The sequence below is a fragment of the Etheostoma spectabile genome, chromosome 12 (genome assembly GCF_008692095.1).
Source record: "Etheostoma spectabile isolate EspeVRDwgs_2016 chromosome 12, UIUC_Espe_1.0, whole genome shotgun sequence".
Lineage (NCBI taxonomy): Eukaryota > Metazoa > Chordata > Actinopteri > Perciformes > Percidae > Etheostoma > Etheostoma spectabile.
Genome location: NC_045744.1, coordinates 31,834,575 through 31,861,179, shown reverse-complemented (window position 1 = coordinate 31,861,179; position 26,605 = coordinate 31,834,575). Strand labels below are relative to the sequence as shown.

Genomic DNA, 26,605 nt, shown 5'->3' with positions numbered 1-26,605 from the left:
TTGTTCCCAGCTCCACAATAAGTTGTCAAGCAGATATTTTAATAATAAATGATAAATGATAAACGTAGGAGGTTGTCTTGCCTGTTCCCTTGGTCCCGCCCCTTTCCCGATACACACCGGAGACAGCAGCGTTATTTCCCGCCCACTTCCTGCTTCTAATTGGCTCTGACCCAGATGGCAACGAGTACCAGCCAATCAGAGGCAGAGCAGGGCAATCTGTTTTTTTCTGGTCAGGAAAATGCGTGAGTATCGAGGGACGGTGACTGAACTGTAGGAGAGTTTTTGGAGGAAAGCCCTCTGCTGACCGTCGAGCTCGCAGGAGTGGCTTCCGGATCACAAAAAAATCATTGTAAAATTGAGAAATGAGACGCATACACCCGTATTTTATTTTCCGGTTTCCATCCATTAACTCTTTAAAGAAAATCGGATAACGAGATTGTTTTTCGTTTTCCGTTTTTTAAAATCGAAAATTAAAAACGAAAAACGGGTTGTTTTTCGTTTTTTGTTTCCCAATTTACAAATGGTAATTGGGAAACTGGCTGGTTTTCGTTTTTGTTTTTTTCATTTCAAAACGAAAATCCGTTGGCCGCTAAGTACACGGACCGTGCCTGCTGATTTTGTACTGTTGCCTGATTGTTCTTTGAAAAACCAACTATACTTACCTTTTTATCTTGAGTCCTGAGTCGTGCATTTGAGTCTGCCTGTTGTACCCTAAAAATCTCTGTAGGACTTACAGACACATTTGCTAAGGTCATGTTTATGTTTTCTGTAGTTCTTTTTCGGCCACTAATTGTGGACTTTACTTTGTTTCATTTCAGGTCACTTCACCCCCCTGTCTTTGTCGGCTTTCCTGCTTGTGTGATCATCACCTGCCCCATGTCTAATTGTCTCTCCGCCTCCCTTAGTACATATACTCCCCTTTCTCTAGCTTTAGTTGCCAGATTGTCTTGTACTAAATTGTCAGCTGTGGAATGAAAATAAAAGTACAATTGTGCTCATTTCAATGTGTGTGTGTGTGTATACTTGATTAGCCAAAGACCCTCTGCAAGTTACCACATGATAAGCTGATACAGACAGGTTTCATTGGAGGTGGGACAATGGAAAAAGAACATAAAAATAGATGTGAGAAAGGGATTGTGATCATGTTAGAAGTTGTGTAAGAGTCACAGGAAATAAAGCTATCCTCCTCCCTATGATGGTGACTGAAGAACCGTTGGACCAGGAGAGCACTAAGAGGCGTGGACAAGCGCCAACAAGAGGCCAATAGGATTTGGCCCCAGCCAACCAATGGGAGAAGACTACGGCCGGAGTAGAATAGTATAATATATTCCTGGACTAGGAAATAGAGGCCATTCTCCAGAACTCCGGAGCAAAGTAGACATTGCCCACATCAATGTGTGTCTTATTGTCCTTTTGCTTTATTATTTATAAATACATTAATAGAGATTGAATGAGAGACGTTGGGGCTTTTATGACTTCTTCTCAATTAAACAAACACACACTGTTGCTTGATGTGTAATAAACCCTCTAGTGAACTGATCCTCTGCCTTGAGTTGTGCATTTCTGTCCATAGCTGGCTTTGATCTGACGTGTCCCCAGGTAACATACACCTCACAATCACACCAATTCTGGACTGAAGGGCTGCAGAATGAACCGGCCGTGTAAAATAAGGATAACGACTCACACAAGCACACGCAGTATTTAACTTTTTAGTTGTAATCTTTAGTCAGTAAAATGTGATAACTCGTGACTTATGTCCAGACAATTACAGCTCCTGTTTCTTTACATTGAACTTTGTGAAAGAGTAAAAGGAAGTTTTCTTGACATTAGGCAATGTACAGCTAAATTAAAGCTGTTTTTTTCTCGCTGAGTTGGGATTTTGCTGCGATGGTAATGGCCTAAAACCATCTTGGCTAGCCTAGCTGTCAGACTAGTTCAGCAGACAGCCCAGTCTACCACAGCAATATGCCAGAGGCCATTTTGGGTGTCTCATTTTGACAGAGCTGTAATATATCACCCTGCCATGCACTCTGTCTCCTCTGTCCACTCTAGTTGTGTCTCCAATGGCTGGAGATCACACCCCTGCCATGAGCTTGACCTTGCCAGCTGTCTAAAGACAGCGCCCCCACTTGGTACGGAGGACCCTTGGGCCCCTGTCACACCACAGCCAGCGTGCAGGAAGCGTGAACCATTAATTCAATCAGAACCACCCGCCACATTCCCTCGGATTAAAAATAGAAATTGTAATTCCAGGCTTGTGCAATGTAAATTCAAATTAATTAAAACTGTATATCATTCAGCAAATAATTGGATCCCAATCATCTGTGTAATGAGAGGCGTTTGATTAATCTGCTGGAAAAAAAACATCCAAAAGTGAACCAACCTGTTTTTCCCTTCTTTCGTTCTGAGTAGATGGAATGCTCTCAGAAGTGAATAAATGCCTGTGAAGTGGGAAGGAACTCAAGCACGTGTTTTGGATGAAGAGATGGGCGAGATATGGCTGTGAATGGATTTTTATCCCCATCCAGGCTGTGTCAGTAGAGCAAAGGAGCATGAGCAGAGATCATTTATATCCAGAACTTGGAGGCTTACTGTGCAGTGAAAGAGAAAGAGAAGTGTGTATGACTAAGAGCTCCTCCAAAGCGGAGGAAAGTGAGCAGGAGAAGGGGGAAGGAGGCGATGCTTGACCTTAGCTGGGGAACGATCCCACGGGGGTCAGTCATTCTGCTCATTTCTTCCATTTGGAAGAACATCGCAGTGCTGCAAGATAATCCCGCTGTGCAGCAGGGACCAAACCAATGCACACGTCACTGAGCCAAGTAGATTGCTGTCACTGTCTCAAACCATAACTTTCTTCCCACTGCCTTGTTTTTCTTTGCTCTGGTCTATACCACAGTCTGATCTCCAAGCTGTTTGGAGGTTTCTCTTTTACAAAGATGCATGAGTTCAGTTCAAATCAATTATATTTATAGTGTCAATTCATAATAACAATAACAAACACTTTACAGATAGAGTAGGTCTAGACCACACTCTATAGTAGTTCACTCCAGAGCAAGCAACAGTGATACAGTGGTCAGAAAAAACTCCCTTTTAGGACAAAAACCTCGGACAGACCCAGGCTCTTGGTAGGTGGTGTCTGATGGGCCGGTTGGGGGTTTGATGAACAGTGGCAATAATAGTCACAGTAGAAGAGAATGAAACAGTGACTAGAAATAGTAGTTGTGGTAGTTCATGTCATATCAGGGCACTGCAGGGTACAGCAGGATGTGGCAATGTGTAACAGGGCATAGCAGGATGTGTAGCAGGACCCCGGCGACAGCTGCAACCATGGTTTTAGAGCTTCCCTGATCTAAGGAAACATGCTGGGTGAAAAAGAACATAAGGACTCTGGTGAAAGACTCCCCAGAGATAGGTTAGTAACAAGAATTTCTGGGACAGGATGCATACAAATTGGAAAGAGAGAGGAGCTCAGTGTGTCAAAGGAAGTCTCCATAAAACTATTACAGAAAAATTAAGAGAGACAGGGTAAAGAGAGGAGCCTGGTATATATTATATTATTATATTATATTATTATACCAGAAGCAGGTGGGCTGGGCTAGGCAGCAACCCTGAGCCAGTTCTATAAGGGTTGGTAGATGAATCTGACGACTATGAAGAGAAGCAGAGAAGAGAAGGGGTGCCGTATCTGTAGCTATACACCCTCCCCCGCCGGTCTAGCAAATGCTGCAACTCCTCACTCCTTAACTATAGATAATGTTTTAAATTTTCTCTTAAATGTGGTGATGGTGTCTACCTCCTGAACCCAGACTGGGAGCTGGTTCCACAGGAGAGGAGTCTGATTGCCGAAGGCTCTTCTTTTCTACTTTTAGAGACTTTAGGAACCACAAGTAACCCTGCATTCTGGGAGTGCAGTGCTCTGGTGGGACAATAAGGTACTCAATAAGGCACTAAGAGCTCCTCAATATATGATGGTCCTTGACCACTTAGAGCTTTGTCGGTCAGGAGAAGGATTTTAAAATTAATCGTGGATTTTACTATTCTAGATTACTGTCCATGCATCATAAGGTTAAAAATGGCTCCCTAATTGCTTAATGAAAACTAATAAATATACATATAGAAATGTGGCTGAAGTATTTTTAGTTTCTAAAGAAACCTAATATACAAGCTAAATTGTATGGAAATGTGTATAAATTGATGCACAGGACATCTTGCACATTTCCATTTGATGGAATGCAGCTGACACAGAATACTTTCAGACAGATAATGAAACTGTATAAATAGCTAGACACAACATCAGAAAATAGCTATTCGCATCCAAGGTATTTGTCTGGTTAGAACCTGTGGGAGAGTGTGAGAATTGTGATTGTGTGTGTTTTATATTAATTGTGAAATCTCATTCATACTCTTTCTTCCACCTTAGGTCCTATTTTATTCAGCTTTTATCCAACTCCCTTGAAAATGCATTTCTTTGTTCCAACACAGGTTTATGTGTTAGGAACCTGGCGGTGGTGGAGGAGGGATATGTCTGCCTTGGACTCCACAGCCAACCCCACCCCCACCGCACCGCCGACACAAACGCCACATCAGCACCAATTTCTGTTACTTCACTGTGGGCCAGCTCAGAAGTGATTACTGTGGGTGCCGGGGGTGGCGCTGGGCCTCAGCTGCTCCTCTAATTTGCAATGACACCTCATTTTAGGGGCTTTCGCCTCCTAAGCCACAGTGGGAGCAGGCCACTGAGAAATGTAATCTAATCACTAAAGGACGGGGAGATATTACCCTCTGTTTTCCTCTGCTATATGTGTCCATTGTCTGATCTGAAATGAGGTGAAAAATAGCACAATCTAAGGATTTGCTCACATATGTCATTTGGCTGTGAAAGGCCAATCCTTTGCAGATCTATGATGCACATGATGACGTATACAGAGGTGTACTCCTCAACGCAGCGGCCGTGGGTTCGACTCCAACCTGTGGCTCTTTGCTGGATGTCATTCCTACTCTCTCTCCCCTTTCATGTGTTTAGCTGTCCTGTCAAATAAAAGGCCTAAACTGCCCAAAACATAATCTATAAAAAAAAATAAAAATAAATGATGATGCACATGTGATCTGGAAAGAAAAAAACATTGGAACTACTGCTTACAAAACCCTCACTAAATGGTTATCATGAGATAAAACTGTGTGCTCTGTAGTTCAGCTGAATTTATTTCCTCTCACACACCTACACAGACCAAAAATCTAATTATCAGGGTAGAGCAGACAATACATGTCTGAGTGTGAGAACAAGGCAAACAAGAGCCAGAGAGTTTGACTATATCGCAGTAGAAGCAAGAGAATGTTCCATAACATGTTTGTTGATCAGGAGCTCAAAGCTTCCCTCTTGTCCCCCAACATCACAGCAGAGGAATAAGTCCCCAATGCCCACCCAAGCACACAACCCCCCCCAAAGCCAAAGAAGAAGCTGAATTAAAGAATGCAATACATTTTGATAACCTTGGGGTCTAAAAAGCTGCAGCAGTACAGTTTACTGAGAGGTTGAACCCTTCTCTGTGAAGCAAATCAGAGCTACAAAAAAAAAAAAAAGCAAAGACAAACCATGGACTCTCACTTTGCCTCAACACATTCAACAACACCTCCAAAAATACCACTGTCGCCCGCAGCACCGCTCTCTTTCTCTCACAGTTTCAGTACACAGTCCTGTTTTCAAGGTGATGTGTGACATGCTCTTCTTACAAATAATGAGTTAGACTCATAAAAACGGCCGTGTGAATGAGCCTTGGCTGCAGAGAAGCCCTTTCTAAAAATGATCCTGTTGAAAGTCAGAGGTTTGGCAATGGAGGACGACAGCAGGTGTACCAAGGAATTAAGCTGTAATGTCAGAGGCTTCTTTGTTGAATTACTCTTTCCTTTGTCGAGTTGGGAGCAGGAGGCAGACGTGTGTGTGTGTGTGTGTTTGCAGAAGACCAAACCATCTGGCATTCAGCACAAGAAAAAAATGATGGGTCTTTTTCCCTGTGGTAATATTGGAACCAAATGGAACCCAAATGAAATGGTGATGCGGTTAGTTTGGTTAGAATTAGTGAAGCAGCAGGGTTCAGTGATATGATGTTAGCAAGATGTCAGGGGACAAGATTTACTATTAAAGCCAAAGTAGTTTACAGGTGCTCGTCTTATAATTAGAATATCATGAAAGAGTTGATTATGTCAGTAATTCCATTTAAAAAGGGAAATTTGCATATTCTATTCATTCATTACACAGTGATTTCATTTCTTTTAATTGTAATGATCATAACTGACAACTAATGAAAATCCCCAAATTCAGTAGCTCCAAAAATTAGAATATTGCATGACCCTTGTATTGTCTTCCTGTCAAAATTGAAAGTCATGCTTGATGATTTTTATCAATGTTTAACATTTCTTTTACGTTTGTCCCTTTTTTCAATGTTTACTTTTTTTGGCGTTCAACACTACGTAGCCTAACACTAACTTACTAACTTTAGTTTTACAGTTATTTTTGGAATTTATGGTCAATAACAATTTATAGGAAATTATACCTAATGTTTGAGCTATAAAACAGAAATTAGGAATTATTTAGATTAAAATTAAAAGGAATGGATTTTGATTGATAATCACAAATGCAGAAAAAATTGAATAAAACACCCCAAAATTAACAAAAGAAGAGATTTGTATTTGGGTAATTACAAGTAGTTAAAAAGAACTTGATATAGGAAAACAAGTCAATTTGACCAAAGACAACATGTTGAGTATGACCAATACAAAGAAGGATTTTTAGAAATGTTGGCTAACTGACATGTATGAACATGAAAAATATGGGTACAGCACTCATTTCTACTATCAATACTTAGTTGGGGCTCCTTTTGCCTGAATTACTGCAGCAATGCGGCGTAGCATGGAGTCGATCAGTCTGTGTTACTGTTCAGGTGTTATGAGAGCCCAGGTTGCACGGATAGTGGCCTTTAGCTCTTCTGTATTGTTGGGACCGGATCGGATCATCCTCTTCACAGTACCCCATAGATTTTCTATAGGGTTAAGGTCAGGCGAGTTTGCTGGCCAATTAAGAGCAGGGATACCATGGTCCTTAAACCAGGTACTGGTAGCTTTGGCTCTGTGTACAGATGCCAAGTCCTGTTGGAAAATGAAACCTGCATCGCCATAAAGTTGGTCAGCAGCAGGAAGCTTGAAGTGCTCTAAAACTTGCTGGTAGACGGCTGCATTGACGCTGTGACCTGTTCAAGAGTGGCTTGACACAAGGAATGCGACAGCTGAAACCCATGTCTTGCATACTTCTGTGCGTGGTGGTTCTTGAAGCACTGACTCCAGCTGCTGTCCACTCTTTGTGAATCTCCCCCACAGTTTTCAATGGGTTTTGTTTCACAAGCCTTTCCAGGGTGCGGTTATCCCTATTGCTTGTACACTTTTTTTCAACCACATCTTTTCCTTCCCTTCGCCTCTCTATTAATGTGCTTGGACACAGAGCTCTGTGAACAGCCAGCCTCTTTAGCAATGACCTTTTGTGCTTTGCCCTCCTTGTGCAAGGTGTCAATGGTTGTCTTTTGGACAGCTGTCAAGTCAGCAGTCTTCCCCATGATTGTGTAGACTACAGAAGTATACTGAGAGACCATTTAAAAGCCTTTGCAGGTGCTTTGAGGTAATTAGCCGATTAGAGTGTGGCACCAGGTGTCTTCAATATTGAACCTTGTCACAATATTACCATTTTCTGTAATACTGAATTTGGGGTTTTCATTAATTGTCAGTTATAATCATCCCAATTAAAATAAATGAACATTTGAAATATATCACTCTGTGTGTGTGATGAATGATTATAATACATGTATACAAATTTCGCTTTTTGAATGGAATTACTGACATAAATCAACTTTTTCATGATATTCTAATTATATGACCAGCACCTGTATATCCATCTTCCACTTCCGGAATTGCTCCGTTGCTTCCGGAAATTCAGCTGCGTGTCCTTCTTTTTGGCTGGGTGTCCATTACCTTACGCTTTCTTTGTGTTGGAATTTTAAACTCTGGTGGATTTCTGAGGACTATGGTTAACTGCTCTTCAGATCTCTGCAGGGTAAATCCAGACAGCTAGCTAGACTATCTGTCCAGTCGGAGTTTTCTGTTGCACAACTAAAACAACTTTTGAACGTATACATTCCACCAAAACTAGTTCCTTCCCGAGGCTATTTTGCAGAGGCACCAGGGCTCTAGGCTAACCGCAAAGAATAAATCTCCATGGTTACTTGGCTGGTTTTAATTCAATCTGGTTTTGTGCAACCGAGTCAAAGTTAAATTCATCCAGGATAACTTGAATATCCCGGCTTAATCCCTTATCCTGGTTTTGTGCAACAGGCCCCAGGTGGTTGAAGGGGGTGATTTTGTTGTCTATTTTGTTTTCTTAAGGTTATTCTATCATTGCAACATATAGTAAATATAGGTATTTAGGAAAAGTCAGGGCAGGAGGGAAACATTGAACACACAATGATGGATTGATTGAATTTATTTAATAACATTAGATGACATGGGCTATGGCGGTTCTAGTGTTAAATGTCCCTGCGCAGCATCTAAAACACCATTTAGACATTAATGCAGATTGTTTGGATCCTCAATATGGGAACAGTGTGTACCCACCTAACAGAGATTTCTTAACATGACAATATATTTTCAGTGGCTGTCGGTTGATAAGACTTGGGGAAAAAAGCTTTACATATTATTGAGCATAATGCATTCATAGAGGTGAAAAGGAGGCTAGGGTTATAATTGAAAATGAGCTGAAACTGGCTGACAAAAGCTCTGCTGAAGTGATTATCTTTTATTCATTAGAATTTTCATCTTCTGAGGCTACAAGGAAAATTAGAATTCACTGTCACTCCTGCTCACTTGCTATTGTGATTCAGAAAATATGTGATAGTGAATGTGCTCCTTTCAGCCTGTGCACAATACAGGGAACATGACACCAGACCAAAGATGATAGAAATATGAATTCAGATATATACATAATGACCAAAACCTTTGACAGAGAGAAAGAGTCCAAGACCACAATATTCTACTGGATGTATAAAAAAACAAAAGTGAGTGCTATATGACATGAGGGAAATAGACTTAAAGTGAATGTATTGTTACAATCCCCTTTAAATGACTTAGACCCAAAACTCCACATATAACAGTTAAAACACACTAGGCTGCGTAACGTAGATCAGCCTGGTCTCACAAAAAAAACTGTCTCGGATTGGCTAGTACTTGCTGCCTCCTTCAAAGATTGAAGAAATGAAGGAAGAAGGAAAAAAAACACTTCCTGAATTGGCTCGGAAGATGATAGCAGCATTAACAAGAACATTTTAAAATGGCATTGCTACACTATTAAAATGGTTGCCGATCTCATCATTCTGACACTGACCAGGGGCCTTTGCCTTCAAAGTCCACATTTCAGTGTGGTCCGGTGGTCTACAGTATCTCAAAATTAGTTAAAAACACTTTTTAGTCATGATTTCTGTAAGCTGGTTTAGGAGCCCCTATTATGCTTTTTTTATTTCCCCCAACTTTTAATGTTTTTGTGTATGTACCAGATGTATGTAGTACAAAAAAACACATCATTGAAATTCCTCAATTTTGTGATGTCATAGTGGTGCCCATGCGGCCTGAGCAAGCGCAGCCCGTCCAATGGCTTGTTTGAATTTGGTTGGCCAGTCACAATCAGAGCAGAATGGGCTTTTCGGGAAGAGCTCAGATGGAGTTATAGGCAGAGGAGCTGCAGCAATGGGCAGTATTAGGAACATAATACGTAAAAACGTATGAACATCAAAGCACGTAAACCTATTCTAGTAGAGCCCAAGAGTACAAAAAGGAGTATAATAGGGTCTCTCAAAAGGCTGAAACTTTATAGGACCTCATTGGGAAGATTAGTCATAATTCATAGCAGGAAATTAATAAAAATATGACGCCTAGGGATAGCTCAGTTGGTAGAGCGGGTGCCCATATATAGCAGGCCTGGGTTTGTAGAGGTGTGCTTCTGGCTCTAGCCTGTCTGAGAAGTCACCCTCTTTGTCTCTCAAGAAATCCGTCATGTTCATCGCTATTCACTGTCTACTGTCTGCGTGATAGCTCGGCGCCATGTAGTAGTACTTAGGCTGTGCTTCCACCCAATATAGTCCCAAGTCAATATCTGCCAAGGAAATCGTCCAGTCTTAATCTGCATTGCTAATCGACCTTGTTGTGAATATGCAGGCCAAAAGAAGCAATTAGGTTCTCGTTGTTTTTTTTGTTGGCTCACTTTTACTCACTTTATGCTAACTAGCAAATGTGATTGAAGTTTTTATTTAAAAAATTAAGAACTATTACAAGCAAAACCAGGGACATAAGAACATGTCCCAGGGCCAAAAAATTCAGAGGAAAGACAGAGAGGGGGGAAATGCAACTGAAAGAGTGACGTCCACAACTTAAAAATAATACATGCACAAAACAGACATTAACGAACACATGCATAACAGTCACCCAAACAGACAGACACAAGGTGAGGGACCAATCACATACGCAAACAGAAGTAAAGGCTGAAGCACAAATTTATAACAGGGATTTCAAGGACTTAGCAATATGGAGCCAAGTGTCCAAAGTCTGTCCTGGGGCTCCATTAATGAAAGCTGCAGAGAGGTCCATGTACACAACATCCAAAAAAGAAAGGACCCATGCAAGATTCGAGGCAGCCTGTAGCTCACCCAGTAAGACCGTTTGCCCCATGTAGGCAGAGTCCTGCAGCGGCCTAGACCATTTCATTTTCTTAGCAGCTGTAAGTCCAGCAAACACAGCACGTTTTTGAGCTTTAGAAAGATAGGCTGATAGGTCATTCAGAATAAAAACATTGACAGTAACGGGTATAGTAACTTTAATTAGTCGGAAATGTTGTATGCAATACCAGAACTGACCAACAGGAGAGCACTCACAGAACATAAAAGGGTAAAAGAAAAAAAGGAACGTGGTAGATTGAATGCATTTTGTAAGTTAGAGAAGGAAAACAAGCCAACCTCGCCAAAAATGACTTTTAGACAATGAACTTCCCTTTATTCCCTTTGTGGAGCTGTTATTGGCCTCCCACCAATCAGCAGTGCTGTGTTATTGAATAATGCTATATGGCAGTATGTTTCAGCTAATCTCCAAGTCTTGATAGGATGTGAGATAATGGGGCCAAAGCGTAGCTGGCACTGTTTATCAGAAACATTTCCAAAAAGAACATCATGGAGTGACCAAGGCTCTGCCGTAGCACTTTCTAAGGTACGCCAGCAAACAGACACTTGTGGGTTAAACCAAAGGAGGAGGGGTCTTAACACAAAGGACCAGACATAATGTTTAAAGTTGGGGATCGCAGCTGTTTGCCTTCCCAGACAAATTTAGATACCGCTGATTGTAATTTAAGGCAATAGCCAGCAGGAGAGGAGCATAGAGCTCACAAAATTGACCCTGGGTAAAACTGAGATATGGGCTTGAATGAACTTAGGGAGACGCATCCATTTTTCCATATCTTTGCTTTATCTTTCTAAATATTTAAACTGCTTAACAATGGGGATGTTGGGCTCCCAGAGGTTTATTCCTCGACGCAGCGGGCCCGGGGTTCAACTCCGACCTGCGGTCATTCCCCCCCCCACCCCCTTCTCTCCCCTTTAATATCTTCTTTAGTTGTCCCTTCAAAAATAAAGATAAAAAATGCCCAAAAAATAATGTTAAAAACAAAACAAAAAAACAATGGGGATGTTAATGATTGAACTGCGGGCAGTCATTTAAATGAAGTAGTGCCGACTTTGACCAGTTAATTTAAAGCCCGATAAGCTTCCATACTCCTTGCATAAAGATAGGAGGTGAGGAAAAGACTGAGAAGTGTTTTCTAAAAAAAAAAAAAACAGCATCCATAAATATGATGCTGTGTATTACAAATGCACATTGGTGACACCATAATCAATTGGCGAATGGCTTGAGCCAGCGACTCTAAAGAAATGACAAATAATGCAGGACTCAAGGGCCAACCTCGGTGGGAGGATCTAGAAAGGAGGTGCGTCCGGTTAAGACTCGGGCTGAGGGATAAGAATACAAAGCTTTAATCATACACATAAAAGTTTTACCAAGGCCCATCACCTCTAAGACTAACCATGGCCACTCAAGTCTGTCAAAGGCTTTTATTGCGTAACAGAGAAGTGACATTAAGGTCTTACTGTCCTCTGCCGCATTAACAATGTGGAGAAGGTGTCTAACATTAGCTGCTGCTAATCTAGTTTTTATGAATCCTGTTTGGCGTCTCATATGGCAAAATTAGTGAACTCAGACCAAACGGTGGGCTAGGAGCTTTGCTAAGATTTTTATATCAGCGTTAAGCAGGCTTAGAGGTCAATGGCTAGAACACTAGGTAGGATCCTTATCCTTTTTCAGTAGTAAGGAAATTAAGGCTGTGTTAACATCCCTCGAGAATTCCCCCTTTTCAATAGAGAAGTTAATCATGTCAAGAAGGAAGAGGCCCGACTGTTCCTAAAAAGTTACATAAAATTCAAGGGGAATCCCATAACACCCCGGAGATTTTCCTTTTAGCATATTCTGTACTGCCATCTTTAATTCTTCTATAGTAATCAGTTGGTCCAAGCTAGCTGATTCCGCTGCTGACAAACAAGGCAAGTCGAGATGATTTAACCAGCTCTCACAGTGGAATTTACCAAAGTAACCTCAGATTCATACAGATTGGAATTGAATATCTGAAAGAATGTATTTAATTTGACAGTTTTAATATTACCATCTGAAGATTTAATAGCGGGAATATCTGCAAAATAATCACTGGATCTTAATCAGAAATGTTATCTTGAGCTACTGTACGTCAACAATTTGCTGATTTCTAGCAATAAAGGATTGAAGACAAAGAACTAACAAGTCTTTTTGCAATACAACTGAAGAAGTGCTGCGGCTTTACCCTCTGTTTAGTCTCAGGTCAAGGTATGAGCTCACTGCTTAACAAAAGCAATCATTCCAGGTCAGTGGTCCACTGATCCCAAGAGAAGGGGTGGGAGGGGGGGGGGATCATCTCTTATGGCTGCTCTTTGGTTGTGTTTGTCATCTCTGGGATGAGTGAGCAGGTTAACTATGGCGCTCTTCTTATCAACACACATCAAGAAACTGCACATCTGTCCCCGTTCATAAACCTATTTTGAAGAAAAGCAGCAAAAAAGGTTGATTTTTATGCACACTAACCTGCAAATTGATGGATACAACTAAGCATTCACACCTGCCTTAATTACAAACATCAGCCCCCTCACACTGACAACTGCTCACACAGACACACACACACACACACACACACACACACACACGCTGTAAACACACAAACAGCATGGCTGCTTTTTTGGTAACATCTAGCTTTGTGTCTTTGGGGTTTTCCCAGCATGCTGAGCACTCGAAACACACAAATGTCATGAGGAAGGGGAGATAATGAAGCAATGCCGAGACTAACAAGACCCACCCTTACTGGGTACAGCTGGAAGAAAATCGGCTTTATGTTCAGCTAGAGCAGTGTTCAAAAATCTATTTGCTTGTTTCCTGTTTATCCCTTCAGAATGGTGTTCTGAGGCAGATGAGCTGAGCTCACACACAGGCAGGTCTGTAAGAGGGATGAGGACAAAGATGACCCAGTCATTCTTTCTTTTTTTTAAGATTATTTTTGGGGGCTTTTTCCCTTTTATTAGAGTTGAGAGGCATTAAAGTGTGAGAGATAGATGGGAAATGACACACAGCACCGGGCCGCTGCAGGACTCAGCCAACACTGGGTGAGCTACTTGGTATTCCAAATCTGTTCTTCAGCCATCCACTAAAACACAAACTAATTGCCTGAGTGCAGAAAGGCATTCTTGGTCAGACCTTTCAAAATTTGGGGAACAACACTGTACTGTACCAAAGTCTTTTTATATTCCTAGAAAAACACAAAATTCTGGGACTTTTTAACAAGGAGTTGAGAGTTAAAAGATTTAGGAGTGACTCACATAAGGTAACTGCTGATTTGTTCAATAATGCAACAGTGTTCTGAATAGAAAACATAATTAATTGTAATGTTTTCTATATTGATAATTAAATTGTCAGTGGGGTTGAATATACAATAGTGTAACAGACCACTTCAACGGTTTGGCATGCATGTAAACCGTGGATCAATTGCAAAGAATACAGTTTAACTGTTACGTGAACGGGGCTCAGCAGAGGGGCGGAGCGAGACAGGGAGTCAGGGCAATGCCGGTGAGGCGGTCTGATCTGTGTTTTTCATGTTTTTCCACTCTCAAGATGAATCTCTTGTCATTTGTGGGGTTGTAGAGGAGATGTATACGATGGGGGGGGGGGGGGGGGTTAATAAATTGAGTGAAAGTTCTCACTGGCTCATGTGAAAATAGACCTGGCGCGTATCTTTAGCAGCGTGACGAGCTGCTTCATGCTCGCTTCTGGGACGCACCGTGTCGCGGCTGGTGGAATGTCATTACATTAAATTACATGTCATTTAGCTGATGCTTGCATCCAAAGCGACATACAATTATATATGTGGACCAACTATGGGTTAAGTGTCTTGCTCAGGGACACATTGGTTGATGTATTGCAGTGGGAATTAAACCCTCATCTCCCACACCAGAGGCAAATGTTGTATCCACGCAACCCGCAGACTCGCCAAAACTTTCTCTATCCAGGAAAAACCCTATGTATTAGTAATTCAATACTCATTGTTAAATACAATTTCTTTTGAATGTATGCACTTAGTGTCATATTTAAATGAAAAGACATGTCAAAAAGGACAAGTGTCTATTTGTCTTCAATGCCAGAAATCATTTTTTTATTGTGATAAAATCACAACACAGAAAACTAATTGATCACTGTTAATAAAAGCACTGGTATTAATTCAACACAAATTTGTCATTAAAGTATCAAATCATAACAAAAGTTATCTAAGGACACTTTACAGATCTAGACCACACTTTTGTGTAATTGCAATTGCACTTTCAAGTGCATCACCGGTGGGGAAAAACAGGCAGAGAGAGTTTTGCTTATTGTAACAACTACAATGAGATCTAACTATAATAAATGTAAAAATATGACGTACTGTAGTATAGCAGTTGGTGTAATGGTACTAGAACTAATGATAATAATAATAATAAAGAATTTTCAAATGCTAACAAGTGTTTACCTATACTTTAGTCTTGCATTGCCAGACCTTCCTCCACAGCGCTGCAGAGGAGGTTCTGGCTTGTCCACACCGCATTCAGGGATGGGACAAAAATGTTCTCTGGTTTATTGGCATTTCTTTAATCACAATCGTCTTGGGCGGCGCTAAGCACCGGGCATTGCCATGGTGATTTACCCTGCAGAGGTCTGAGGAGCAGTTAACCCTAGTCTTCAAACATTCACAGGAGTTTAAAATTCCAACACAATGGAAGGTAATGCACATCCGGCTTAAAAGAGTGAAACCCGGTGGAATTTCTAACGGCAACGGAGCAATCCTGGAAGTGGAACTTGCAGATATACTGTAGACCAACTATACTTAAGATTCTTTTTTAAAAACTCTTAACACAGCAACACTGCCTTACACACTTAGCCCATAGTACGTTTTCTGCTCAAAACCACATTTTGTTCATTAAATACCAACTCTACATTTCAAAATGCAAACAAATCTCTTTTCATACACTATCTCTATCAAAACATGACAAACCTTACTCAAGATCAAATCATTCGTTCAAAACACACGGAATGTTTTCCCCACAAGAGAAACAGTCAATCACAGCACAACGCAACTTTCTAAATACAGTAGATAGCATTAAAAAACATCATTAGTTTTTATGTTTCAGTTCTACCTGCATAAAATAGACAATGTAAAATCCATTGTTTTAGTAAGTCGGTTTCCTTTTTACTTTAGACCACCCTGTAGTTTGGGCTTGCAGGTCGAATGTGTGCCTTTTGGCAACAAACTTTGTAAAAGGGAAATGACTCATCTTTACAAAATGTACAGTACATTTAAAATTGTACATGACCGAATTGTAGAAGTAAAAGCTTTATTAGCAACAGAAAATTGCAGTCAGTGATCAACATATAATCCAACCTATGTAGCTTTTGATAAAAGGCACGGAAGGGGAAAAAAGCACAGTCCTGTTATAATCCATTATCATCCAATATTCAGCATTTGGCCACATGTTCTCATCCACATCCCGTTTAATGTCGTCTCTTGCTATGCAGCTTGGATAGAAACGCTTAGCAGTCCTCACCTTGGTCATGTGGTTGATGGTCATACCCCTTCCACCTCCAGGAAGAACAAAGTCCCTCACTGGGGTGAGGTATGACGAGCAAGGGGGACAAAAAAGGAAACCACAAACCACTTTGTGATTGAATGTGCACTGTGAAATGCTACATAGTCCCATGCAATCACAGATCTCCCCATCTTTCCTCCAAAATTTGTGCTTCTGGCATCGTTGGAGTTTATCTAAAAACACCGCTCAGTGTTGTAGGGACCAATCTGGCATTTCTGCGGGACTAAACCAGCACTTGAGAGGGCAGCACACATTGTAATATTTGCGCCTCTCTGACCCGGCACATCAATGACGGTGGCCCTTTTCCCGATGAGGTTTCTTCCCCACCGCCGTGTCTTAGCCACGTTGAACCCTTCCTCGTCCACATGAATGGTTGCATGTGGGCTTTAATTAGCCTCAAACTCCATGACTCTCGATAAGTATCATTACTGTGACTCATATTTAGAGTAACGAATTATAGAACTCACTATAGAAAGAGACATGGATAGACAACATACTCTTCTTGACCTATTGGTGTGAGTTCTGCCCGCTGTTCCTTTCAAAAGGAACTGTGTTTACGGTTTTATTAAAACTGTCATGATTGGGAGTGTCTGTATGTCTCCGTTTTTCTCCCTTCTCTTGTCTAGTTTTACCTCATGTCTTGTGATTGTCTGCCCAGCACTGATTTGTTTCATCTGTTCCTCATCCCTAGTGTCACCTGTCCCTTGTTAGTTCTCATTACCTGGTGTATTTAGTCCTTGTGTTGTCTCGGTCTGGTGTCGGATAATTGTATGCTTCATGTTGTTGTGTCTGGCTGTTGTTGTGGTTTGTCTTTTGTGTTTTGCTTCCTGGCCTTTTAGTTTTTGGGGATTATTTTGGTGTGTGCCTGCCTGTCTGCCTCCGGACTTGTTTTGTTGTAGTGATTTTTGTTTTATTAAATCTTTGAACGCTACTCTGCTCTCCGCTGCATTTGGGTCCAAGCCTTGCTGATTCCATCTCACAACCCTGACACAAACTCTCTCAAGCAGTGGTGGTCGGGCTAATGCTTTGCACATTGTGAAATACCAGGTTGTCCTCAACAACTCTGGTCTGAACTTTTCTAAGTTTTATTGCATTGTCAGCAACAACCTATTCTACAATGGCATCTTCTTGGTCTTCACTGAGTGGCTGGGTAGCTAGACGTGTCCTAAAGCAGAGATCTTTTAGTTTATTAAACCAAGGACCCCTTGAGTGAAAGAGAGATGAAGCAGGGACCCCTACTACATATATTTTATACAATAAAGTTGCGTAATAAACTGGGCCTACAATAACATGTAGGACGGCTAAACCTTTCATACATATATGTTTTGCATATAATACTAAGCTATTAAAATAGCCTAATGACTAATGGCATGATTTTATGAAACATGTTTTAACCCTCTGCACCCTCAGGTATTTTTGACAATTCTTGGTGCGTCAAACAGAACAAACAGGGCTATTAGAATATTTGCGCTGAAGTGAGGTCACTCGAATGTCAAAAAATATTTTCTTTTTTAATATTTTTTATAAATATATAAAACGGAAATTGAATCTCACAGCTATCTATTGATGTAACAGAGCAATGAAAGCTAAGCCAATCTCCTTCTTAAAACACTACTCATATGTCTTGGGAGTCAAACTGTGAAGAATCAAACATAACTTATACAGTTGACAAAATGTCAGACGTTTTTGCCCTCATGACATTCACTTATGTTAGTACTAAAAATATAAAATGTCATATCATGTCATTGATATAGAACACTTAGCAGTGCTACACAACAGTTTGTGTTGTCTAAAACAGTTCTATCTATTTGGAGTCTTTGAGTGCAAAAATAAAAATAAGGAACATATTATTTACAACTGATTTACATTTCTTCAAAACAGGCCCAAACTTATGCCAAAACTCAAAACAGTAATGACATTCTTCTGTGTAGAACGGTAATAGACAATCTTTGGTCACATTTGACTATTTTGACTTCGAGTGAGCCCTCCTCACAATAAACAATCTTTGTTCTCCCTCGGATGGCTTAATGTAGCTCAGCGTAAATTCTTTCAGGAAGACCTAACTGTCCTGAATCAATTCCTCTGTTGTCTTAATAAATGTGTATTTTATCATGCTGTGTATAACTGTAGCATATCTGCAACTAGGCTCTCCTGATAGAAATGTATCTCAGTGTAAATCCTTTACTCTACCTAACTTGAATCAGCTGTTGAGGTGTTCACCTTCCTGCTAAACCATCAGAATCGTTACACCATGGCAAGGGCCAATCAAAGAGTCACAACCCTGCTTTAAATAAATGTTTCTCTCTTTGCTATTCAGCTGTCGTTGCAGGCAAAGAGTGCACCACTCCACCCCCCCTTCCACCTCCAGTCATCTACTCCAGCTGACCGGCCCGGAGCCTCCTGGTCTTCGGGCTCCTTCATCACCACCAGTGTCTAGATTCCATCGGGGGTCTGCTGGTTCTCTACCCCTATATACATTATATATATATATATATAATGTATATAGGGGTAGAATGTAAGATTCGTATAGCAATGGAGTCTAATCGCCCAAGACTTTCTACATTTTATTTGAGCCAGATCTTATTTGCATATCTGCAAACATGTCTCTCGTGATTGAATTGCCGGCCTTATATGGGTGTAATGGGTGACGGACCAGCCTTCCATTGGTTTACAAGACAAAAACAAGCGTCTCCCAAAGCATCATAGGAAACAAAATGGAGGATTAGCATCAGAGCCAACAGCGATCGGCGGCCAGAAATTAATAAATTGTAGACATAAAGTGGATCAATCTTGGATGTAAGAGTTCAAGGCTGGACAGAAAACCTCCTGTAGGGGCTACACAGACACCAAAGACACCCCCATGATGGCCAGTGTAAGCTTTTAGCTGCAAAAGACGGTAAGTATTTAGCTCTTAAGGCTGTAAAAGGATTAAAGTATGAATGTTAGATGCCTTTTTTTGTTGTATACGACAAGCTGTTGTTGTTACACAAGTGACACAGTTAACCCTTAGGATTATACATTTTAAATGTGTGTTATCGGTTAACTTCATTTAAAATTTGATATGGTGTTTTCTTTTGTTGGGTGAAAATATTCCACCAAACCGAGTTATTTCCCATAACTATTTACACCGCCGCTACCTCTGAAAAGCGCCACCCAAGACGATTGTGCTTGGTTTAAAGAAATGTAAACAACTATTCTAGAATGTATGCGTGGTGTAGCCAAAGCCTACTCCACAGCTCTGTGGCGATCTGGCAATGCAAGACTAACTTAGTAACTACTCAGAATGATGAAGCACTTTCCTTGAGGGGACACAAAATCCATAATGATCAGATCTTTAATTAAGTAATGAGGGATTACTTATGAAACGTTTCCATTACATAATACGGCTCTACTTGACTCAACTCACTTTCTTGGTACCAAGTACTTTCTGTTTTCACTGCAGATAGTACTTCAGTCTTAACATATTGAAGGAGTTTTTTTCAAGAAGAGCAAATTGAGTTGAGCCATGCAGTGCAAATGCAGCCTTAGTAACCACTTGGTATGATGTACGACTTGAGTGCACAAAAAAACTAAAAACTAACCTCCAACATGAATCTCATCTTGCATGGTGATGTAGAGAAGACGTATACGATAGTGGAGGGGTGTCCTTTGGTAAATTGACTGGATGCTCTTGCTGTTTCACATGAAACTAGACCTAGTGCATATCTTTAGCGGTGCGGAGAGCCGCTTCACAAACGCATGTGCGATGGGTGGAATATCAAGCATTGACTTGAATAGCTGCAATCGCTCGTGGGGGCCACGATGCATCCAGATTTGCCCCGTGGAAAAATAGTAGTTACCCTTGTCAGTCTGTTATCAGTGCTTGTTGCCTTGGTACCACCGTTGTCATCCTGGTTTTTGTTAGTTTCCTGTTTTATGTTGTCTTTTCATTACCTGTGTGTTCATGTTTCCCTGTTATCGGTGTTCTTTCAGTGCTCCCTGTTTAATTTTCATTGTTCTATCCTTGTTTATGTTTAATACTTTAGTTTCTTGTTTCATTTTGTAGTGTCATTTTATTTCCTGTGTCATGTCTTGTTTCACTTTGTGTCTTGTGTTTCCCGCATTGATTATCTGCCCAGCCCTGATGTGTTCCACCTGTTCATCCGCCGTCATGTCACCTGTCCCTCGTTACTACCCTCATAACCTTGTATATTTAGTCTGTGTGCTCTCTGGGTCTGTGTCTGGATAAGTATCTGCCCGTGCCAGCTGTGTTCCGGATGTTTCCCTATGTTCTTGAGTTTTTCCCTGTGGGATTGGGATATCTCCCGTGATTTCCGTGTTCCTGTTTTTTTCCCTGTGTTTGGATATTCACAAGCTTACGTGTTTGTAAGTTCTCTTTGTGATCTTTATTAAACTCTTCCATACCAACTGCTGCCTTGCCTTTGCCTATTCTGCATTTGGTTCAAAGTCTGAACCGCTCCATGACAGGAACTCATGAGAAAAATGTGAAGTGTGTTGATTCACAGTATATTAACTAATCATTACTTAATGTTTCATTGATATAGTATCTCAGTCTTTTTTCTAGTAACTCATCATTATCTACTAAATCCAGTATATCCAATTCATTAATTATCTTCCTGATTTACTTCTCACAATGAATTATATATTTATATACTGTTAAGTGGTAGCAAAATCATCCTGCATTAGCTACAAGTAGTACATGCACTGTGCATGTGCAGAAAACGACATCATTAGATTACTAATGACTTGCAAATTACAAACTAATTTACCAATTTACTAATCACCTGTGTTTTTGTTTTAACATACAGTTTCCATTTTGTGATCACCCAAACCACAGAGACGACACATATGGTCTGATTGGCCGGGACCACACGACTCCGTCCTCTTTCCGTACTGGTTTTATGCTTTCAACTTCTTCAAGTGTGTTCCGGGGACAGGCAGCTCGCGGATAGTGAGGAGATGTTTTTACAGTGTGTTCTGGGGACAGGCAGCTCGCGGATAGTGAGGAGATGTTTTTTACAGTGTGTTCTGGGGACAGGCAGCTCACAGATAGTGAGGAGATGTTTTTTACAGTGTGTTCTGGGGACAGGTAGCTAGCAGATAGTGAGGAGATGTTTTTTACAGTGTGTTCTGGGGACAGGCAGCTAGCAGATAGTGAGTAGATGTTTTTTACAGTGTGTTCTGGGGACAGGCAGCTCACAGATAGTGAGGAGATGTTTTTTACAGTGTGTTCTGGGGACAGGCAGCTCACAGATAGTGAGGAGATGTTTTTTACAGTGTGTTCTGGGGACAGGTAGCTAGCAGATAGTGAGGAGATGTTTTTTACAGTGTGTTCTGGGGACAGGCAGCTAGCAGATAGTGAGACGTTTTTTTACAGTGTTCTGGGGACAGCCAGCTAGCAGATAGTGAGGAGATGTTTTTAATAGTGTGTTCTGGGGACAGGCAGCTAGCAGATAATGAGATGTTTTTTTACAGTGTGTTCAGGGGACAGGCAGCTAGCAGATAGTGAGGAGATGTTTTTTTACAGTGTGTTCTGGGGACAGGCAGTTAGCAGATAGTGGGGAGATGTTTTTACAGTGTGTTCTGGGGACAGGCGGCTAGCAGATAGTGAGGAGATATTTGCTAACAACAAACAGTATAGCCTAAAACACATGTGACATTGCTTAGAGCACCTATAAAGAAGTGCTACAATACTTGCACTTGAATAATTAGTGTACACAGATGTGATATTAACTGGGTTGTGTTGTTGATCCCTCATTTTGCGTGGGTCTTCTTCATGCACAGAGCAGGTAAAGTAGTCATCATCCAGGTATAGAGTGCTGAGGTGCTGAAGAGAACAGGCTTGATAAATTGCACTTTTTTCAAGGACCCTGTGGGATGACTGGAGGTCAAACATGGCCATCCGACAGGGAAAGCGCTTCTCACAGTCCCCTCACAGAATCACATATTTCATTTGTATGGGCAAGGTCTGTAGCTGCTCTTTTTCCAAGGCTTTTCCAAAGCTTAGCCACAAGGGCAGCAGGTTCTCAAGTAAATAATAATGGGCCTATCCATCTTCCCAAATTGTAATGCTGAATTATCTTTCCTTCTTTTTCTACTGAATCAGGGATAGCGTAATATCTGGGTCACCAAGTTTCTCTCCTTGAACACATTAAATTGAAAACTTAAAACAGAGTGGCTGCATTTTGGTTAATAGTAAGGACAGGGAAGCACTAAACTCTGAATTGTGTGTTAAAAAATAGAACCCTGTTAAAAGCTGTACTGCATCCCGGTCTTAAAGATGGTAAGAATGTACAGTGCTGGGATAAAGCCCCAGAAAGCGGAGATAGCTGAAGGGGAGGGACATCCAGCCCATGAGAGACACGCTGTCATTGGTGCAAAGAAATCCAAACAATCCAGAGCCTTTCCCCCTATCCCAGAATAGATCAGCAGTAGGGATGAGCGAGTACAGCATTATCTGTATCTGTTTACCACATGAATTAGCTGACAGTAAAAAAAAAAAAAAAAAATCTCTGACGGCAGAGACGCCATTTAAACCAAGCAGTATGTCTGAAACCCAACGTTCACCAGAAATCTACTGGTTACTATGTAAGGACTACAAACCGGAGTTTAAAACAAACCTGAAGCTGAAGAAACTCTAAACGTTAACGGAACAGATCCGCAGACCCGATTGACTGACGGAGAGAGAGAGAGAGAGAGAGAGAGAGAGAGGGAGAGGCAGCGCTGTTCTCCGTGTTCTGTGTGTGAGTGAGCAAAGCATGTGTGTGTGTGTGTGTGTGTGGGGGGGGGGGGGGGGGGGGGGGGGGGGGGGGGGGGATGCACAGAATGCAGAATGCAGCCATGGTCAGCTGAGGAGTTTTATTCAATCCGAGCACAGATATTGACTCGTATTACTCGTATAATACTTGTAATCTGCAAAAGTGCTTTATCCGTACCGGATACTCGTTTCAGCCGAGTACTCGGCTCATCCCTAATCAGCAGTGTAGCCAGACCATACTTCAGCGCTGTCTGGCAATGTGACTTACTTACTAGGACACTATTGACCAATCACTGCTAGGGCTGGGACAATTTGTCGACATAGTCTAGGTTGGATCCACCGTACAGTTAAAATACCCCCCTAAACACATATAATCATCACTACAAGCTTCATTGATATTAGATAACATGTTTAAAAAAATTCTATTCTATCCACCCCATTTGTTGGCGCGTAGACATTTAAAAACACTAACTTTACCTTTTGTAATATTGAGCTGTGACCTTCAATACAACACCTCACAAAATTTCATCCACATAAAAAAAAAAACTGGTAAAAAACTTTGGGCAAATAAACCCCCCACCCTTCCACTCAGACTGGACTTGTGGCTTAAAATCACCTCCCCATTAAAAGCCCTCATCCAGTCACATTTAATCTGTCTGTTGTGCTGTGGGTTTCATGTAAAGACATCACATCTAACTTCCTTATCTCCGTGTGCTTCAGCTCTGGCCCCGTTCAGGTTTATTGTCCCTATGTTGAAATCACACATAGATGGAGAGAGGGGAAAAAGATGCAAACAACAGCAATAGAAAAACACGAAAAAATGCACGAAAGAGAAAGCACAAGACCCTATGTTTAACATTCAGCTTCATCTGTGAGGAGTTGTGCTTTTAACTATACGTTTCCTTAGAGCACTTCTTCGCCAGACTTTCTGGCTGACGTAATGAACAGCCTGAGATCAGGGAAGTGCTTCTCTACTGTGGGCAACCTGGCTCCCTTAGAGGTCTCCAGACACCGCCAGCATCAGCAGCCGCCACAGCCAGCTGCCGCTCCACCCCCCTCTCCGGGCAAAAGCAGAACAATTGCCCCTCCACTCCACATCCAAAACATTTAATTCTCTCCGATCCATCTTAAAAGAAAAGGACAGGTTTAGATCACTAGTTGTGGTGTGTTATTCAGCCTGTGGGCTTTGCTCCTGCTGTTTAGAGCGCCAATTGGCCTTTTAACACAGCTCTTTTAACAACCAGGCTTTAAAATCTTTTTTTAATTTTAAGTTGTTTTGGTCTTCCCATAGAGAAAGCAGGCCTGCCCTTACGTACATTCAGCAGTGGTGGGATTTTGGGAAAGTTCAGATTAAACAAATTTGCCAGCAGTTCACTTGCAATGTCACTGGAGAGTTGTCTCGATCAATGAAAGATCTGGAGAGAGAGGTAGAACAATTGCAATCTCTAGCAGCTTCTACAGGAGATTGAGGGCATTTAATCTACCTCAAATCTAAACAGTCGGCTATATTCAACCTGCTGAGGGTTTAAGAGCTCTGGTCAGGTCTCTTCTTTGGGGTGGAGAAGAAAAATGGAAAAAGGAAGATCGTTTGAGTGTTTTTTAATACTATTAACTCTGTTGTGAATCAATGCACCTTTACTCTGACAGATGTTTCAATCTGTAATGTCCCCCCACAGACACTTCAAGCATGGTCCTGAAGACCTGCGCCAGTCAGTTGTCTGTAGTTCTCCAGTATCTCTTCAACCTGAGCCTGAGCCTGCAGAGGGTGCCACTGCTGTGGTGCATTGGCAACACTTTCTTTGGAATAGCTAACACCCCTTGATATGTATGATGATTTTAAATTGTATTCACGCTTTCATTTTCCACGAGCGGAGATACAGACTTTCAACATGACACTGACAGAAACGGTGCACTCCGTCCTTCTTTACAAGTGTGGCTGGCATTAAGACTTTTTGCAACAGGATCATTTCAAAACCTGGGAGAAAGCGGTTTCCCTGACATGCAGTGTTGGAATTTAAAATGTTATATGTGTTTAAAAATTGTGTGTGCCTTATACATTATATATTTAAGCCAAAAGGCAAAAGCATTATTTCAACATTAATTAAAAAATGTTGGTCATGCATTAAGTTTGTTGTTCATGCATGAAGTTGTTTTGCAATACTTCTGTTCTATAATATAAGATGTTCTGGTACATTTCGTTATAATCCGGCTCTCCTAAATGTGCCAGAAGCAGGATTGATGGTTTGGGACAGCATCCTGTATCTGGTTGTGGTTCCTCTCCCCAGCCCAACTAAAGGGCAGCAGGTCATGTTATCTTTTCTCTGCAGGTCCTGAAAGGGTCATTAACTTTCAGTCACATTCCAACTGAAAAGATAGCGAATAAGCACACAAACATATGACACCACTGTGACCTGGAGACCCCACCCTTAGTGAATAAGGCTATAGGTGCAAGAACCAAAGGGCAGACAAAGGAAGGGGAGAGCTGTGATAGCTTGATCTATGTAACTTTGACTCTAGGATATATCCTACGTAATAAAAAGGATTCACACATCAACATCTGAGATTCGGACTATTAATTGACCCCTGAGACCGGAGCAGGATTTAGCTCCAACAGCGGCAATAACAGGACAGTTAAGGACACACACGGGACATGAACCCCACTCTCCTGGGTGAAAGTCCTTTGTTTGACCCATCCAACACCCCGACCAGCGGAATTTCCCCCTTACATACTACTCGCTAAACTGCTCTCCCCACTACGTTCTACACACACGCTGAAGGGTGTCTTTTCGTCTTATCCGATGCGGACACTAGTGATGGCCAAACAAAGCTTTGTGAACCAGTGTCTTTATTTTCTGAGACCACTAGATGGCGCTCTCTGTGCAAAAAAAGGTTGAGAACACACTGAATTGCAATGACTTAGGGCTTTCTCTTAAAACCAAGAGCACCATCTAGTGGGCTCAGAAAATAAAGACACTGGTTTACAAAGCTTCAATTGGCCATCACTTCCCAGCCACTTCCCAAATGTCCGTATTTTACGCGTTGCAAGGGAAAACGGGTTGCACACAGTTGTTACTGTAGCTCCTGCCAAAAAAATCCTTAACTGACACGGGGCAATCGCCTGTAATAAAACCTGTGACATCTGTGAAGTTACTTACACAAGCAACGGATCTTGCTTCTTGGCTGACAAAAAGACGCTGGATATCAGGTAAGATATTGTTATAATGTGTTGTGGAACACAGCTAAATTGGCTAGCTACAAGCCAACAAGCCAAGCAGGGTATCGGCATATCAACTACTACTACTACATGTCTCGTTGATATGTAGTTCATTGACTGGTTTCACAGAAAACTAACTGGCACTCCGACACACAAACTGTGGCTTGACTTACAAAATTATTTTTTTTAATTCACAAACAAACAAATGTTTAATTCATGGATAATTCAAACAAGAATAAAAATGATTTGTCTCTCTACCATACATTTTGTATACACATTGTTTCCGAAATAAGGTCCCAACAGAAGGGGAGG

At 41.3% G+C, this 26,605-nt stretch overlaps 2 long non-coding RNA genes across 2 annotated transcripts in view; one reads left to right on the top strand and one right to left on the bottom strand.

Moving 5' to 3' along the window:
- Positions 1 to 3,126: 3,126 nt before the first annotated feature.
- Positions 3,127 to 26,605, bottom strand: part of LOC116699524 (uncharacterized) — a 26,710-nt gene continuing 3,231 nt past the window's right edge. The window contains exons 2-5 of the long non-coding RNA XR_004334442.1: positions 24,318 to 24,324; positions 19,552 to 19,560; positions 5,519 to 5,524; positions 3,127 to 3,136 (exon numbers count right to left, since the gene is read on the bottom strand). This is a non-coding gene — a long non-coding RNA (uncharacterized LOC116699524). The remainder of the gene's footprint in view (positions 3,137 to 5,518; positions 5,525 to 19,551; positions 19,561 to 24,317; positions 24,325 to 26,605) is intronic.
- LOC116699523 (uncharacterized) overlaps positions 26,532 to 26,605 on the top strand; it is a 39,770-nt gene continuing 39,696 nt past the window's right edge. The window contains exon 1 of the long non-coding RNA XR_004334441.1: positions 26,532 to 26,541. This is a non-coding gene — a long non-coding RNA (uncharacterized LOC116699523). The remainder of the gene's footprint in view (positions 26,542 to 26,605) is intronic.